The sequence below is a fragment of the Rousettus aegyptiacus genome, unplaced genomic scaffold (assembly GCF_014176215.1).
Source record: "Rousettus aegyptiacus isolate mRouAeg1 unplaced genomic scaffold, mRouAeg1.p scaffold_m13_p_16, whole genome shotgun sequence".
Lineage (NCBI taxonomy): Eukaryota > Metazoa > Chordata > Mammalia > Chiroptera > Pteropodidae > Rousettus > Rousettus aegyptiacus.
In genome coordinates this window covers 20,460,019-20,478,439 of record NW_023416291.1, presented here as the reverse complement: position 1 = coordinate 20,478,439, position 18,421 = coordinate 20,460,019, and the positions used below count along the sequence as shown (strand labels likewise).

At 46.0% G+C, this 18,421-nt stretch overlaps 1 protein-coding gene across 3 annotated transcripts in view; it reads left to right on the top strand.

Annotated features, from left to right (window-relative positions):
- Positions 1-18,421, top strand: part of SCARA5 (scavenger receptor class A member 5) — a 93,951-nt gene that overhangs the window by 27,098 nt on the left and 48,432 nt on the right. The window lies entirely within an intron of this gene.

Below are 18,421 nucleotides of genomic sequence, written 5' to 3'. Positions count from 1 at the left end.
AGAGTCTCCACTCTTCGTTCCCCCAATCGTGAGCCCACACGCTGTCCTTCTCACCACGGAAACTGTGAAAGAGAAAGCTGGTTGGCCTTTCTGATCTTGCACCACTGTTAGCAGCATTGCCTGTTTGATCTCGGATAAGTCTTGGCAAGTCCCTGAGTCCAGGAACAGAGACCTAGTTTCTCTGAGTGGTGTCTGACTTTTCCTGCATCATTATGTGGCATCCTGCACTACGCTGGGCCTCCCTGGAACTGTACACTGTGTTTTGCACAGAGCAGGCTGGGCCCTTTGTCCTGAGGTGTGATGAAAATAGTCATGAGACACTTTGCTGCTAAGGCTACTCGGGGCCACAGTCAGTCTGTTGTCCTTTTGCAATTACTGGGGTGGGATGGGTTGGCCTCTATTTAGTTGGGCTCTTCTCCTCAGTTTCTGTCTGCAAGGCAGGCAGGTGAGGGGCTGGAGTTTGGAGCACATTCTCTAGTCAGGAAAGATCAGAGCATGGACATAGGAAGAGATCAGGTGGAGGACTCCATGCTTTGAGCAGCCCAGTGTATAGCCATGATGGAGATGGTAAAGGGACAGAGGCCGTGGTGGTCTCTTCTGGCTCCCACTCAGAGAGAGGGATTCTCAGTGCCCACTCTTCTCAATGGAAGTCTGTAAAGCTTGACAAAGTAAGCCACGGGATCGGTTTATTTCAGCTTCACTTGTCAGTTGGTGCCAGATTCCATGCTAGAATTGGAGCCATAGCTAAAGAAGACCCAGGGGCTTCCCCTAAGGAGCTCCCAGTCCAGGGGACAAGGCAGGAACACACAGATAGAGCCCTGTCTCAAGGGACTATGATGGGGACACATGTTGACCTCAGTGCTGTGGTAGTACAGAGGAGGCACACACGGAGGAAGTGTGGGTGTGGCGTGGTGCAGGGATTGGTCAGAGCAGGGCCGATGGCCGGGCAGAGCTGGCTTGAAGTGCTGAGGGCGGGGTCCCTGACTTAACTCTAGCGAAGGAATCCGGAGGTTAAGCCCTTGCCGATGACCCTTTGCTGGAAACCCTGAGGCAGGTGCCTAGGACCTCCCTGGTCTTGTCTCACTTTGTGTCAAGCAAAAATAGTGACCTGGGCCCTGTGATGGGGATGTTCCATGCTACCTTCGCCCCTCAGGCTCCCGCACTCAGGGCAAAGGGCATCATTAGGAGTGGTGCCTGTCCTACCGACCATTGACCCGGAGGGCAGCCAACAGCAACAACGAAGGAAACTCATGATTCATCCCAGGGATCCGGAGATGAGATCCAGCCAGAGGATGATTTGAACATGTTCTTGAGCTGCTCGGTGAAAGATTGGGATCTGGGTTTTGTGGGCTTGGCAGACATGACCGTAACAAATTTCCAGAATTTTTGGAAAGTATTTCAGCCCAGCGGGAAAGCTGGGCTATGGTATTATGACTTCTCTGCTGAACGTAAAAGTTTTGTTCTGTCGACTTTTGTTTAAGGTGACAGAAGAGGGTCTACAGAAGCCAGGCTGGTAGGGACCCTGGGGCAGGTCTCTGGAGGCTGGAGAAGAGTTGCAGGGAAATGGAAGTTCTCTTTTGGTGTCTGATGGGCTGTTGTGGAAAAGAGGAGACACATTCTATGTGGCCTCAGAGGGTAGAACCAGACAAATGAGTGGATTTTGTAAAGAGATAAATTTTCATTCAAAATCGGGGAGTGTTTCTAACAAGTCGTGCTGTCTGGAATGATGAAGAAAGGCTTTTCTCCTGGCTTGGAAGTTAAACGGGATTTACGATGACATCCTGGAAGTTTCGGAATGGAGTGCGGAACATCATTTCCTGATCTAATGAAAACACGGTCACGCTTCCTTACTTGTTCCATGTGGAAACCTGGGGAGGATTTTGATCATTATGATCATCTCTGACCCTGAAATTCCTGGGTACCAGAAATTTGCCAATGTGGGATGAAAATTTTGAATCAGTTGGAACTGATCTGATGACAAAGAGCGTCATACTTAAAATCTTGGCTCTGTGGCTTGGCCACTGTCACTTCTCCAGGTTCTTATCTGGAAAATCATGATGGCCTCTGGGAAAGATTTGGTGAGGGTGACCAGTGAAAGAATATAGTCAGCAGCTGCCTCTCTCCTAAGGAGGGGACTTAGGAATATGGTAGACAAGTCCGGGGTTCTTTAAGCAGGCCCTGCCTGACCTTAGGGAGGAAGGAAATTTCTTCAGATTGCCCTGATTGAAGACCTCTAGTGATGCTTCCTTTCGGGGAATACCAAGATGGTGGAGAGATCCATGGTTCAGTGTAAACTAGGGTTTGGATGGTCTTCTGTTAGTTGTCCTGCTGTGGCTGCTTCCCCATGTTAGGGAGAACGTTCTCTCGGGTGCCCTGCTGAGGTCACCTTGCACAGGAGGCACTATGGACTGAATCGTGTTCCCATTAAAATTTATATTTTGAAGCCCTAACCTCCAGTGTGATGGTATATGGAGGTGGAGTCTTTGGGAGGTAATTAGGTGATGAGGGTGGGGCCCTCATGGTGAGATTAGTGCCCTATAAGAACTGATGAGAAGAAAAAAGAGAGAGAGAGAAAGATATTTCTACCATGTGAAGACACAAGGAAAAGGAACCATCTGCAAACCAGGAAAAGGGCCCTTGCTAACGACCAATTCTTAACCTCCCCCACCCTCGGTCCTGGACCTCCCAGCATCCACAAGTGTGACAAATAAATGTATGTTCTTTAAACCGCCCAGTCTAGCTGATTAAGACAGGAAGAGTCCTATTCGAACCCCACTAGACTTCAAAAAAATTCTCATTGGCACGAAGCTCACATATACCTCTTACAATTAGATGACAAAATCATTCACTGCAACTAAGTGCCATGTTTGAATACCTATTTGGTAACATCTGACTGAAGTAAATATGCTTGCTCTTACTGTTTTTTCAATATTGCAAAATTCTAATCTAATTACATAAAAACGTTACTCTATAAAAACCTCACCTGAGACTTCTCTCAATTCGCCTCTTTATTCGAGCATTCAAAATGAAAGGCATATACTATGCCTTGTGTGTGTGGACGTCATCCCAGCTTCCCCTGTCGGTAGGTTAATCCAGCCATCACCCAAACTATTTTATCTATTGGATTTTCTACCTACTATCTACCTCTCCCTCCCTGATCAGCATTCTCTTGTTATCTTCCCTCTGATGATCCCACAGCATTACTGGGTTCTATATTCACAGACATCCATTGTCTCCCAAGGAGGCTACACCAGTCCACCTTTCCCACCCCCAATAACTCTGAGCCTTTTTAGCTCTTCAACCCATTTTAGCTGTTACCTGGGCTGATGATTCTTTCTTATGTTTTTATACTGTTCCAGGGGATCTTATTTGTGAAGGGGGGGGGGGTGGGGAAGATGATTATTTCAGATTTTTCAGGCTTAAGTTCATGAACAAGAGAATTGATATTGGATGGTCATGTGGTCAGATGGTCCTCAGTCTAGCACTTTAAGGAAGATGTTCTCTGATAGAAGTCAAGGGTTAGAGGAAATTCAATCTTACCTGTGACTACACTGGGACATCACTATCATGACACAGGCTGGTTATCAGGAGCCACCTTTTCCTCCCCTTTCCTGACATTGAGGAACTTGAATTCCCACCGTGAAAACGAAACAGCAAAAAAGGGGAAGCGCAAACATCTGGGGGTCTAAGTTGATGGGAAGGTGGAATATTGCCGCAACGCAGACCAGAGACCTGGACCACGGAGAGTTCCTTGTGAACTATGCGCTCTGCTCACACCTTCATTTAATTCTTTCTTAACAGAAGCAGTCAAATGTTGCCACCGTCATTCTTAAGCACTTCATTTGTGCACAAGTGCTTAGTGGGTTCGGGGCAGCGGAACAAGCCGTGGTGTTTTAGTCCACTCGGGCTGCTATAACGAACCGCCATAGACTGGAGGTCGTAAACTACAGACATTTATCTGTCATGGTTCTGGAAGCTGGGAGGTATGAGATCAAGGCACCGGCAGACTCGGTGTCTCTGGTGAGGATCCTTTTCCTGGTTCATAGGTGGCTGTCTTCTTGCTGTGTCCTCGCATGATGGAAGGGGCAAGGGACCTCTCTGGGGTCTCTTTTATAAAGGCACTAATCCCACCGCGAGGACTCCACCCTTATGACCTAATCACCTCCCAAATGTCCCACCTCCTAATACCATCACGTTGGGAGTTAGGATTTCACCATATGAATTTGGGTGGGACACGAACATTCAATCTATAGCACGGAAATAAAAAGAATTATGAGATGTGGTTTTTGCTCTGGGAACTTTTAAAATCATAAACACGCCCGACATCAGGACAGTATGATGTCATTAATGCCACATGCCAAGTTACGCAAAGGAGAGCCTTATTCCCGAGTGCTGGAGTAGCTGAGGGGGCCTCGGCCTGGGGAGAGCTGAACACCAAGTGATCCACATGTAGTTTGAACTAAGCACCCCTTGTTTTGATCGCCTCGTTTCAAGAAGGTCTGTCCCTGACTCTACAATCAGAGAACAGTGTGCGCAGAGCCCATATCTATTTATATGGCAAGTTACTGACAACTATCATGCATCTTGGAATTAACAGTGTGACGCTCTTGGCCACTACTGGAACACTGTCAGAAACAGCCCGTCCTGTGCTTGGGGTAGGGGTGCTGTTGAGGACGTTGTTCATTCTATTATACACGTTGACTGAGGGAGCCCAGGGAGAAAGTATCATCTGTCTTAGAAGGAGGTATGCTTTCCTTGAAGAACTAGTTTGTTTTCCCCTTAAGGAGACTGTGAATCTGAGAGTAATTAAAATTGCTTTCAAGGAGGTAACTAATGCAAACTGAGAGTTGTTGTTATCCCAGAGTAAGATGTGTGAATCTGAAGGTAATTAGAATGAGAACCTGGAGACAGATTTGCGCTCTTCCCATAGCAACATACAGACTTTGTGGACAGCAGTTGTGTGTTCGTCTCATTCCTACCTTCGTTTAGTCTCTCACTCATCCTCCCTTTATCTCATTTTCATCTACTTTTATCTTAGTGTATTTTATGTCTCCTTGTAAACTCCCTTAATCCCTTTTGGGACAAAGAAAGGTGTTATGCACAGTTTTGTCTTTAAAAAAATCTGTCTACTCTGTTTAATTCTGCAAGTGCATGATGTCTTCTAGTATGTGAACGGATGAATGAATGGATAAATGAATGACAGAGACAAGGAAGCTTGGAGGGGATTTTATTTATGAGGGGGGAAAAAAAAGATGATTATTTCAGTTTTAGCCAAGTATGTAAATGACATACTAAATATGAAATCACCATTCAAGGACATGAGCTAGCAGAGTAGGTGTGTAATTATATTAACACACATCATAGTATATACTGTACTGGCATTACAGCATTTAAGGAGAATGTTACGACAGGCAGGATCACGCAGTACCTTACACTGCTTAACACCATGGACTTTGAAACCAGCCTGTCTGGGTTCAAATCCCCCTCCACCCAGACCCCCTCTGTTACCAGTTCTATGACATTGGTCAAGTTACCTGCCCTTTCTGCATCTGACTTTCCTTTTTTGAAAATGGGGGAAATAAGTTATGAGAGTTAAATAAGTTAACGTACTTCCTGGCACACAGTAAGCATGATAGAAATAGCAGCTACCACTACTACTGTCATTACGGTAGCAGTACTACCACTCCTACTAGTATTCTTACTAGCTTTTTCTTGGCTTTCTTTGTAGTAAATTAAGCTTGATCATGTGGACGGAGAGTTGGAGAAATTTCAGCTTAGTCCTAGCTCATCCGTTAACGCTCTGTAATCTTGGGGGGGAATACTTTTGCTGTGTGAACCTTAGCACATTCATTTGTAAAATGAGCAGGTTGAACTAGATGAGTGTTTTTCAAACTTTTCAGCCATGGCTTACATTAAGAAATATATTTTACATCACAACTAGTTCATACACATTCACACATATGCACAAGAAATAATCTTAATGTATGATGCATGCTGATGATTTCCTGTTCTATTGTGTTCATTTAACAAAAAAAAAAAAAAAAAAAAAATGGCCATAACCCATACATGTATTTCAGGAATCATGAATGGGATACAAGCCATAGTCTGAAAAACAATGGGCTAAATGATACTTCTGTTACTCTATGTGACTTTAAAACATTCTAAGAGAATAGGTGTATTAGCTTCAGAACTGGGCTTTGAAGGTAAACTTCTGGATTCAAATCTGAGCTGTGCCACTAAATGGTTTTATAATCTTGGGGCAAATTATTTCACCTCTCAAATTCTCAGTGTCCTCATCTATCAAATGGGATAATAATAGTATTTACTCCATAGGGTTGTTGTGAGGATTAAATTAATTAATGTATAAAAACTCTGAGTGCCTGGCATATTAAAAGTACTCAATAAATATTTGATACTTTTATTATTATTACCATTATTGGAACAATCAGAGGGATTGGCTCTCAGAATATCAAAGGATTAGAAACCTACTTATTTAGCCTAAGCAACTACTGGTTTTGTCTATAAACAGAGAGGACTTGGTGTTCTCTGTGCGGCAGGAAGGTATGTGCCCATGGCCCACACATTTCTAATAAACACACAGGGGAAACCTAGAGACTTTGTCTGAGGGACCTTGGGCTTGCTGTGACAGCCCAGGGCTCAGGATGCCAAGAATCGACACAGTGTTTTCAACACTGCAGCTCTTTAGAGAGCAGAGCAAATGAGCCAGCTCGGTGGTGCCAGCCCCGCCGGCGGCACTCGAGAGCTTAAGCCTTGACAGGGGCCTCAGAGGACGTCTTGTACAACCTCCTTCCCAGGGCAAGAACCTCCTTCTCGACTTCCCAGATAGATGAGAGGCTGTGCTTCTACCGAGGAAGAGCTGTAAGTGACAGAAACGCCTGCCTGCTCTTCCTCGACTGTCTCACCCATGCTGTTTCTAGTTTCTCTCGTAGAAACTACTCATAATAAGGCTTTCTCCTCATTCTTGTGATTGGTCTTCAGTGAGTCGTAAGCACCGGTTCCTTCAACAGTCGCTCGTTAGGCCTGGTTTGGAGATCTCCGTGTGCGTGATATGCCCCTAACCGCACACTCGCCACATTTTATTAAAGTTATCAGTGTATGTGCTTACTGCCCCCTAGTCCAAAAGAAAGCTCTTTCATGATAAGGCTCTGTTATTCCCAAATGCCCTGCATATGGTAGGCGCCCAGTTAATGTGTGGCCTAAACTGAACACTTCAACATAATGGCTTCCCCACCACCCTGCCCATCCCCACCCAACAAGCTCCAGGTTTCTGTGGTAAATGGAATGAAACATAGCACTGCTGGTGTGGTCCGGCCAGGGCAGGGCGTGCTGGGCTGTGAGCAGTCTTGGTCTAACACTCTGTGTATGCTGATGTAGCCTAAATTTGTGCAAGTCTTTCTCATGGTAACTCATAACAATACACGATACCACACCCAATGGATAAAATTCTATGCAGTCATTTAATAATCATGTCTGTTCTCTACCCTACCCCAATCCCAGATCTTTTTCAAAGGAAACACTGCCCCGCAAGGCTCCTTCATCCTGTGTCAGTAAAACTGGCTTTTGTTGGTTTTATTGTTGCTTTAACTTAAATGCAAATCTTGTTAGTGATCTTATTTAAATGTCATCACGTTGGTTTCTGCCAAGTATTGCAGTCTCTTGGATCAGTTTGAATCTGGATTCTGATGTCCGTCATTTAGCTTTTTCTTTCAGTTAACATGTCTGAACATATCTGAGCCAGTCTCCCAACCCAGCCCCCACTCCATAGCCTGCCGCCACGTGCACGGTTCCCAGAAGAACATGACCACGTCAGCCCACGCACACACTTGACCGACCTGTGAGGTGGTGTAACATTACCTTGATGACTGTCCACCACCCTCTCCCTTAAACCTGGACCTTGCTCACCTGAGAAAGTACCCTTTCCCCTGCCTCCCACCTTGGCTGGGTGAGCCTTCCCAAGCTATCAGAGCCTCCCCAGCAGAAGGAGGAGGCTGGGGAGGCCTCTCACCTTAGCTCCAGGGAAGCGAGAGGAAAAAGGGGGAAGAGAATTTTGACATCCTGATTCCTCCATGGAAGTTTCCACTGCCCAGGATGAGGGATTTTCATGTCTCTCTGACTTCAATGGATGCCTCTAGTCACCCTTTAGGTGAAAAAAGTGGGTGTCGGGGAAAGGTCACCTGTAAATTTAACAATAAGCTGTTTGTCTTCAAATTTTTATAATAATTAGATAGGACAGGGTAGAGGAACGATCTCACTACATCCTGTTGGAATGTGTCCTCTAGACAAAGGGCCAAATCTGGCCACTGCCAGTTTTTGTCAATAAAGCCACACGCATTCACCTATTGTCTCTGTATTGTCTGTGTTGTCTATGGCTGCTTTTGCACAACTGTGGCAGAGTTGAGTAGTTATAACAGACCCTGTGGCCTGCGGAGCCTAAAATAGTTACTCCCTGGCCCTTTACAGAAAAAGTTTGCCGACCTCCCCACCCCGAACTAGGATTATGCTGACGACTAATTAGCCCTTTAATCTTTCACCTTTGGTTTATGCTTTATAGTTTTGAAAGAATTTTCACATATGTTATGTCATTTAATTCTCGGTACAATTGAAGGAATCTAAAAAAGAGTTCACAGCATAAGGATGAGGAAACCGAAGCTCCTTGGAGTTGCTGGTTCTGGCCCTCGGTCCCACAGCTGGGGGGAAGGGGGGGGGGGAGCCTAGACCATGAGCGATGGGACTGTGTGGATTCAGAACTTCTCTTAGCTCAGGCTCCTGTTGGACGCAGTACCTGTCACCCACTGTTAAAGTGCATGGGCACTGGAGTCAGACTGCCAGGACCCAAATCTTGGCCTTGTCACTTACTATGTGACCTTGAGCAAAGTATTCAAGCTACGTGAGCCTTAAGTGTCTCAGAAGTGGTAACACTCCCCACTTCAAAGCGTGGTGAGAATTAAATTAGTTCAGCCACGTAAACTGCCTACAATATTCATGGCAGGTAGTTAAGTATTGTCAGTGTTTGTTAGGTGATTATCAACACATATAAATCCTGCCAACTGTACCATAATCCATCCCTCATTTCACTGTGCTATGCAGGAAATAAGAGAGACTTGTCAACTGCTTCAGTTTCTATCCCAGCAGCCGGGGTTGAAGGAAACTTTAGAGGAACCGTGAACGCAGCACCCAGATCTTGCTAAACGGAGCTTGCTTATTTAAGCAAAAAGGAGGTGGGAACTGGCTTGAGTGAGTCTGTCGCTTTCTTCTGCAGCTCACATCTCCCTCTTCATGGCTCAGCCTTTGCACTTTCAATGTGCACATTTCCTTCTGCTTTCTGATTCTGTTTTCTGCTGTGTGTGCCAGAACTATCAAGTAGATTTTATCACTGATGGTTTTGAGTTTGAATTGGGATTGATGCTGAGCAACTAATAAGCTCTTGTTCTCCACCCTTTGGGAGGGAAGAAGTTATAAACTCTTGGAATTTCTGAGATGATCCTGTAGGCATTGTTCCTTGTCTGCCTCCACCCGAAAGATTGGAGCCCTCTCCAATCAAATACCAGACAATAAATGCTTGTGGAGCACCAGCAATGTGCCTGGCACTGTGTTAGGCACAGCAAGATAGAAAGAGGAATAAAGAGAGGCCCCTGCCATAAAGAGTGCACCAACCAGAGAGCAGAGACGCCAAAAAGAAATAAACAAACAAACAAACGAACAAATAAGCAACCTATAAAACATAGTGTAGAGAAAAGAACAGACGTTTTGGAACCAAGTAAACCTGAGTTCGAATATCAGCTTGATCATTTATGAGTTGCGATCTGGGGAAATTATTTCAGCCTCATTTTTGAGAAACCATTAAAACGGGGATAATAATGATCACTTACCAGTATAGTGACAATTCACTGAGATAACACACAAAGTACCTTGCATAACACCAGGCTTATCCCAGGGGCTCAATAAATGTTTCCCTTTACGCCTCAAAACAGAAGTATTAGAACATTCTGCAAGTTCCGATGTAACTCAGTGAAGCAGTAGCTTGGTCTCCTTCGCTGCCCCCCTCCCACCTGCTGCACCTCTAAATCTTGGAGTAAACTAGCAGCTCAGTCCTCGGCCTTCTCTTCTTTAACTGAACTCCCATCCTGTTGACTTTCGTCCTTACCTCTGACTTTGGCCTTGAATTCTAGGCTAATATGTTCAACTACCTACTTGTGTCATTGCCACTTGATCATTTAATAAGCACCTTAAACTCAGCATGTGAAGAGAACTCTTGATTTCCCTCCCAAACTTGGTTCTTCTCTGTTCTGTTCCATCTCTCAATGACACCACGATCTACCCAGTTGTGTTAACCAAGAACCAAGGAATCCGCCTAGATTCATCTTATCTGCCTCCCATGTTCACTCTATTGGCAAGCCCCAATGGGCTCCACCAATTGCCATCCAATGTGGGATTGCCACAGCTAGCAAACGAAGATACAGGGTGCCCTGATCAAGTTGAATTTCAGATAAATGATGAATCATTTTCTAGCAGAAGCATGTCTCAAATATGTGGCGAGAGGGCCCAGGAGGAAGGAAGACAAGGCTGAGAGCTTCCCACATAGTTAGCCAGTCTCAAGTCCGTGGGGGCATTGGTGGTGGTGGTGGTGGTGGGCAGTAGCCTTTCCTGGTCTCTCTCTGGTTCTAGCCAAGGCTGGTGGCCCATTGCTGTGGCCTCCATGCAGATGGTCTTGTTAGGATAACGTTCCCATGCTTTCCATCTCTGAGATGTCCCTCGGAGGCAGAAAACCCAAGTCTTCTTGGCCCCAACTGCCCTTCCAACTGCAGCTCAGTGTGATCTGATGGCTGACAGGCATTCCCTGGGCTCCTGCCCTTCGCGGTGCTCTTTTGTGACATTCCCCAAGGTCCTTTTTGGAGTAATCTAGGGATGCAAGGAACTGGCACAGGGAGCCAGAGTTGGGGTGGGGGGGTGGGGCAGGGCGGGGATTTTTGTAGTTCCATCTTATACCACTGATGTGGTGGTCCCAATCCATAGCCTTTCCTCCTCAGGAAATCCCAGAAGAGAGGTGGGCCCAGGCTCTGCTCCAGCTCAGGGGACATGAGTGGCCTCTCCCCAGGTTCCTTCCAGGCTTCTCTCTGAGTAAAGCACCAGTCTGAACTCAGCTGTCATCTAGCGGGGCTACCTGCCTCCCAGAGCCTTTGTGAGCATGGGAAAGTCAGTTAAGAAGGTGTCCCAGAGGGACTTGTAGGAGGCGGTGGTGCCGGCTCCCAGGGTGAGAAACTGCATGACAGCACTACAGAGCCCTGGTCGTGATGACTCACTCTGGGAGGGATTCTTTCTGCAAAGCGCTTTGTTTCTCCTTCCTGCTGTTGTTAACAACGACGAGGCCTGGCCAGTTGTCCTCTGTGAAACGTATTATCTGCCAGAGTTTTGGAAAAACTACATCTTTTTGGAAGACGTTGAGGCAAGGAGTCTCCTACCTATTAACACTTGTCCCCTGATCATTTGCTGTGGCCACTGAGCAAGAGTAAACAAGCAGATTGCCTTGAAGAAGTCCATGTTCTTTCAGGATCTCTAAAAACCAGTTACACCCTTGGGCTTGGAAATCCTGCTCCATTTGTCTCAAGGAAATTATTACAAAGGAGAAAAACAGTATGTATGTAAAACCCTGAGCAACATTTTTTTCTAATCATTCCAAACTGGTAAAACTCTTAAATTTCGTAATTTAAGGGCGTTGTTTAGCTAAATTATGGTAAGTCAACACAAAGGAATATTACATAGCCTTCCCGAATGATAACTGGGATGTAACATGGAAAAATGTTTATGAAATAACATTCAGGGGAGAAGACTACCGAGCGGTGTGTGTGTGTGTGCGCGTGCGCGTGTGTGTGTGCGCACGCTCATGCACGTGCACACACACACACACACACGCACTGGGAGTTGCAATTATGCAAGCAGAAAAACAGACCAAAGGAGGAAGGGCAGAAGGGACCTTGGAGAAAGGAAAAACCCTGTGGAGGAGTGGGAGGCTTATTGGTACACATTCTTCTCTTTCAATTTCCTCTAATGTCGTTGGTGTCTTAATAAAACCACCCTTTAAAAAAGCCACGGGAATCTTTCTGTAACCCTGAGAACGCAGTGCCCTGTGAGACCACCCCGGAGCCGTCAGCACACCATCCCGTGAGGCGTGAGGCGACAGGTCTCCCCTGACTCCAAATGGGCTCATGCGCTGCCCCCACCTGGTGTCGGATGCTGCCAACGGCGGCTCCCTGGAGTCCGGGACTAGAGGACACTCCTGCCGCGGACTAGGGGAAGCTGGGCGAGAGCCCCAAGGGCACCTAGCATGGGAGGGGCCGAATGACAAATAAAACCAGGGCTGGGAAGGGTTAGTCCTGGCCTCAACCTCGTAAATGAGGCAGAGGCCCAGGGTGGGGACGTGTCCTGCTCAGGGTTTCCCAGGCCTCGGTGGCCAAATGGAAACTTGTCTTCAAGGCCCCAGACCCCCCTAAATTCCAGACCCCCTGGGAAGCCCTGTCTTCCTGTGAGCCCTCCTCAGGGGCCCGGAGTGTCACCCGCCCCAGACTCGTGCCTTCCAGCACCTCCCTTGGTTCTTGAAGCTCACCGCTTTGCTGATTTTTACTTCTTATTTTTTATAACTTCTACTTTCTTTGGGAGTAAAGTCATTATTTTGGGAGCAAAGGGAGTAAATTCAAATGTTCCAAGTTTCCCTATAAACTCTCTTTTTTCTTTTTTCTTTTAGCTTTCCTCCCCCTGCCCCACCCCCAGCTTTGTTGAGGTATAATTGACAAATAAAAATTATATATATTTATGGTGTACAATGTGGTGTTTTGATACATGTCTACATCATGATATGATCGCTCCAGTCAAGCTCATTAACACGCAACCACATCACATAGTTCCAGTTTGTTGTGAGTGTGATGAGAACTCTTAACCAACTTCGACTTTGTCTACTCAACCAACATCTCTCCACCTCCTTCCCCGTAGCCCCTGGCAGCCATGATTCTACTCTGTCTTTATGAGTTTGACTTTTTTAGGTTCTACATGTAAGTGAGATCATACAGTATTTGTCTTCCTGTGTTTGGCTCATTACACTAGCATAATGTCCTCAAGTTTTATCCATGTTGTCACGAATGGCCCACCCTAATCCAGTGTGACTTTAACTTGATCACATCTGCAAAGACCTTCGTTCCAAAGAAGGCCGTGTTCACAGGGTCTGGGTAGAGCTGAATTTAGTGGGGGGCACTATGCAGTCCAGTACGCGTGGTGTCATTCCTGGTAAAAAGCACTGGAAGGAAGAAAGCACTGTGAGATTCGGCAGAAGAGGGGTCTTCTGCGGAATCTCAGAAACCCCCTTGCTTTGTATTCTTTCATGATACCCTCGGCCGGGTGCTGCCATGAGAGGAAAGAGAAGAGAGGCTCAGGGAAATGCAATGTGTTGTTCCGACAGGTCCTGGAGACAGGCGGCCTGGCACAGCTCGCAGGGCCACGTGGGGAACCCCCGGGAGGGCAGGAGGCAGAAGACGGGAGCGAGGAGAATGCTCAGACCACGCCTGCGCGGAGGTTTCTACAGGAAGGAAAGACAGGGCAGGCTAACCCGTTCAGCGTTGGCTTGTTTGAATGATTTTGGTGGGCTTTGGGCTACTGGGGTGGTCTCTGGTTGCTGGAAGGGACAGTCCCTTCCCAGCCAGGAAGGTTTTTTAGGATATCAAAGCATCATAATATACAAAAAATTGTTAAAATATATAATATACCTGGCACTGTGGCATTCCCTTCCCTGAAGGCCCAGCTTTCTTCCAGGCCTTTGGATTATCCTGCTGAGGGCAAAGTCCATTTCTGGCCAGAGAGCGGGAAAGGATGAGCTGTTTGCAGTTATTGGGGAATGTGGGGGGATGGAACTCGGCCGTGCAAGTTGGAAAGTCTCCAAGCATGGGCATGAGGCCCACTGTGGCACAGGACTGCACAGGAGTTGGGGGTGAGGGTGGGGGGAGAGGCCTGGACCAGGTTCTGGCAGGCGGATGTGTTCCTGGCACCTCCAAGGCCTGGCTCTCGTCAAAGCCCAGAAATGGGTGATTTAATGGCAATGGATGTGTTGGTGTTGCTGCGTCAGACCCTGGGGCGGTGTGCTGAGCCTTCCCCACCTCGGTGGCTCTGGACCTCCCCTTGTTGCAAAGGCTCAGGTCAGAGGCTGCCAGCGGGTCGCGTTGCTCTCAGCCCAGGTCTCGCCATGAGGAACCAACAAGCGGAACATGTTTCCTGTGTCTTCCTGGGTCTCTGCTCGCGACTCTCTGAGTGCTTCCCGGCTGGGGCCAGCCCGCTCATTCATATGTGGCCGTCCTACGGGCCCAGACAGCTCCCTCCAAGTTCACTGTTCTGTCCATCATACCACATGGCCCCTGGGCAAGAAGTAGCTAGGGAAACTGAGGCACCTGGTCGTAAAGGACGAAGAGCGTGATTTTCTACGGAGTAGGCTAGCTCCGAGCCACTTCTCTCTTTCACCCACTTGTGTCGGTTCGCACAGCCTAGCCGTGTGGGATTTTATGATGTCTGCTGTTATAGTACACACTACGCAAAAGATCTACAAGAAGAGTTGTGATATCACATTGCAAACTACAAAGTGAAACGCAGGAACTCAAGGGCTGATTTTCAGATTTTCTTGATGAAGCTGGAGGTTACAAGGAAGTTGCCATTGCTTTCTGGAGCCATTGCTTTTGATTTAACTAGGCGTCGGGGGCTGGAATAATTTTTTTTCTCTCTCCGTCTTGGAAAGCGTCCCACAGCTGGAGCCGCCTGCTCTCAGCTGTTTGTTTTTCCTCCTTGGAGAGGGACTTGGGAACGTTCCCCACCAAACCCCAGAGGAATAGGCAGTTCAAGGCGCTCTCAAGTCCCCAGGCACACGAACCCCAAGCACAGGGGTCCCAGGCTGCACTCTTCCTCCTAGTGGCCGAAAGGCTGGCTCGGCTGGCTCACAGCCCGACCACCCCCAGAGAGCTGGGCCAGTCCCAGGCCCCTCCACCTTTACAGTTTGATGGCAGGAGATGGGGGGAGGGAAAGAAGATTCCTGCCCACTGGCCCTAGGCCAGGTCCCGAAACTCCAGTCCTGAAAGCTGAGCTGGGGCTGCAGCGAGTGGCTCCCAGTCAGCCCATTTATCATCTGGCCTTGGGTGGGACCGGGCAGAGCCTGAGTAATGCTTGCCGCAGCACTCGCTTGGACCCAGCCAGACTCTCGCCTAGGTCCCACCCTCACCCCGGGGGGTCAGCCCCCAGACACGGCCATCTTCTTGCCCCACCCGACCCAAACTCCTCTCTTTAGTTCCCCTTTAGAGATGTTTTGAATTATGGTAAAATAAACATAACAAAGAACTTACCGCCTTAACCTTTTGTGTATATTCACATTGTTGTGCAACTGTCACCGTCGTTCATCTCCAGAACTCTTTCCATCTTGCAAAATTGAAACTCTTCACCCTTGAAACACTGACTCCCTATTTCCCCCTCCTCCCAGCCCCTGACAACCACCGTTCTGCTTCCTGTCTCTGAATCTGACTGCTCTAAGTACCTCATGTAAGTAGCATTATACAGTATTTGTCCTTTGTGACTTGCTTATTTCACTTAACATAATTAATGTCCTCAAGGTTCATCCATGTTGTATGTAGCATGTGACAGGATTTCCTTCCTTTTTAAGTCTGAATAATATTCCTTTGTATGTATATACCACCTTCTGTTCATTCATTCATTGATGGACACTCAGGTTGCATCCACCTGTTCGCTGTTGTGAATAATGCTGCTATAAACATGTGTGGACAAGTATCTACTCGAGTCTCATCTCAATTCTTTTGGGTATATACCCAGAAATGAGATTGCTTGCTCCTTTGGACGCTTAAGCCAGCTTACACTTGAAAGTTTAACAGGACTGGCCACCTGGACCTCTATCTGTTGGGAGAGACAGAAGTTGAAGGAGAATAGAGAAGAAAAGCAAAAGCTGGGGAGATAAGGAACTTTAATCATCCTACAGCTCCCAGCACAACTATGTCACTAAAGCAGAGCTGGGGCAGGGTTGTTATTTGAAGTACAGATTCCTGGGCCCACCCCATTTCTGCATCAGAATCTCCAGGCTGTAATCTCAGTGTCGCTCAGCTAACCCTGATTTGCAGCAAGTTTTAGAGCCTGAAAACTGGATATTTCACTCACTGGGCTGAAGATGGCAAAAGGGGCCTCATTCGATTCTCTGTGGTCCTAGGTACACTTGGGGGCGTCGATAATGATCAGTCCTGCACACACGGTCTTCTGGTTATCAGATCCTTGGACATAGCCGTAAGCCCTGCCTCACTGGGTTGTGTTATAGTCCGTATTGGTTTCCTAGGGCTGCCGTAATAAAATCCCACCAGACTGGGTGGCTTGCGTGATAGAAATGTATTTTCTCACAGTTCTGGAGACTAGAAGTCCAAGGACAAGGTGTTGGCAGGGTTCGTTTCTCCTGGGCCTCTCTTCTTGGTATGTGGATGGTCACCCTCTTGCTGCCTCTCGATGAGGTCATCTGCACAAGCTTGTGCCTGGTGTCTTATAAGGACACTGGTCATTTTGGTTTAGGGCCACCCTCATTTTAACTTAATCACCTCTTTAAAGACTTTATATCCAAATGCAGTTAACATTCTGTGGTCCTGGGAGTTATGATTTTAACATATGAAATTAGGGGGTAGGAGAGACACAATTCAGCCCATAAAACTATCCTTTCCTCCTTTATTCAATAGATGATTATTTTAAATTATTTATATTGCTCAAATAGAATAACACCATCAGGAAATATGATAAAATTACTCATAATTTCACAGCTATAAAAAAATCAATTATCTTCAATAATCCCTGTTTTCTTTTAATTCTTATATTAGTATGTGTTTGCCTAATATTATGGCATAAGCATTTCCCACACTGTTATATAAGAGACCTCATAGCTGTCATTTTTAGGACTTCATCAAAGTCCATCTAGCGTACCATGCTTTAATTATTCTTGAATTGTTCATTCACAACGCTCTAGCTTTTCACTGCTGCAAAAGATAAGAAGGCAATGAGTTTGTGCTATAGTGTTTTTCTTCTTTTGGATTATTTCCCTAGGGTTAATTCTCTGGGGTGAGATTATTGAACAGACATGTGAACATTTTTATGGCTCTTGATACATTTTGCCAAATTGCTTTTCAAAAATATTTTATGCTGTCATCAGTAATGTATAAACACACTAGTTTTCACCATATTCTTGCCGGCATGATGTAGCACTTGCCCCATTATTTTCAGAGATTTCACTTTGTTTTATTTTGCATTTCTTTGATAGCTAACGATCTCATAAAGTTTTTCATACATCTGTCTATTAATTATACCATCTCTTAAGGGAACTGGCCTTTTAAGCCTTTTGCCTGCTTACTACCTATGTGAAGCCAAATCAGATATTTATTAAGCATCAATCATGTGCTTAATAAAAAAAGCACCTTGTGGTGCCGTGGGGTGACAAAGGAAGTGGAAGACCTCGTTCTCACCTTCTATAAGCCTGCAATCAACAACTACATCTTTTTTAGTTATTGTTGATTTCTTTGCACCGTATTGCTTTGCACATTGTATGTGCTCAATAAATTTTGTTGAATGTAGCTCAGTCCCAGATATCATGTTTATGTTCTCTGTGGTTCATGGAGCTCTGCATTCAATTCAAAGGAATGTAGAACCAGAATTCAAAATGAGCCTGAAACCCAGAGAGGTAGCTCAGGCCCGAGCATCTAATACGGATGAGCATGAGGTCCTGGGCTACAGCGAAGGGAAGATGCGCTTGATAGTAGTTTTAAAACAAGGTTTAAAGTTTGAGATTTGCACTATGGGTTACTGTGTGTGCTGTGGCTACCCACTGAAAGCTATTGCAATCAAAGTTATATTAATAGAGATATGCTATGTAGAATAGGGGAGGTGGCAGTTTTGTTCAGCTCCATGCAGATTAGACAACTCCACAACTTCTTGGTGTTGGTCTTCTTTTTTATTTTTAAAACATTTTAAACCTACAGAGAAGTTGGAAGCATTTTATAATGAGCATGCATATACCCTTCATCTTGATCCATCAATTGTTAACATTTTGCTATATCTCTCCCCACCTCCCCAGCCCTCCACCTCACCACCATCTCTCTCATCTCTCTCATTGTTATTACTATTTTTATTGTTCTGGAATCATTTGAGAGTCAGTTGCAAATGTCACCCCTAAACACTTTGATATGTATTTCCAAGAACAAGGAAATTCTCTTATATCGCCACTTATAATTATTAAATCCAGGAAATTTAACACTATACAGTACAATTACAAATATATAGTCCATAATGAACTTTCTTTAATTGCTCTAGTAATGTCCTTTATTGAAATTTTTTACCCTGATCC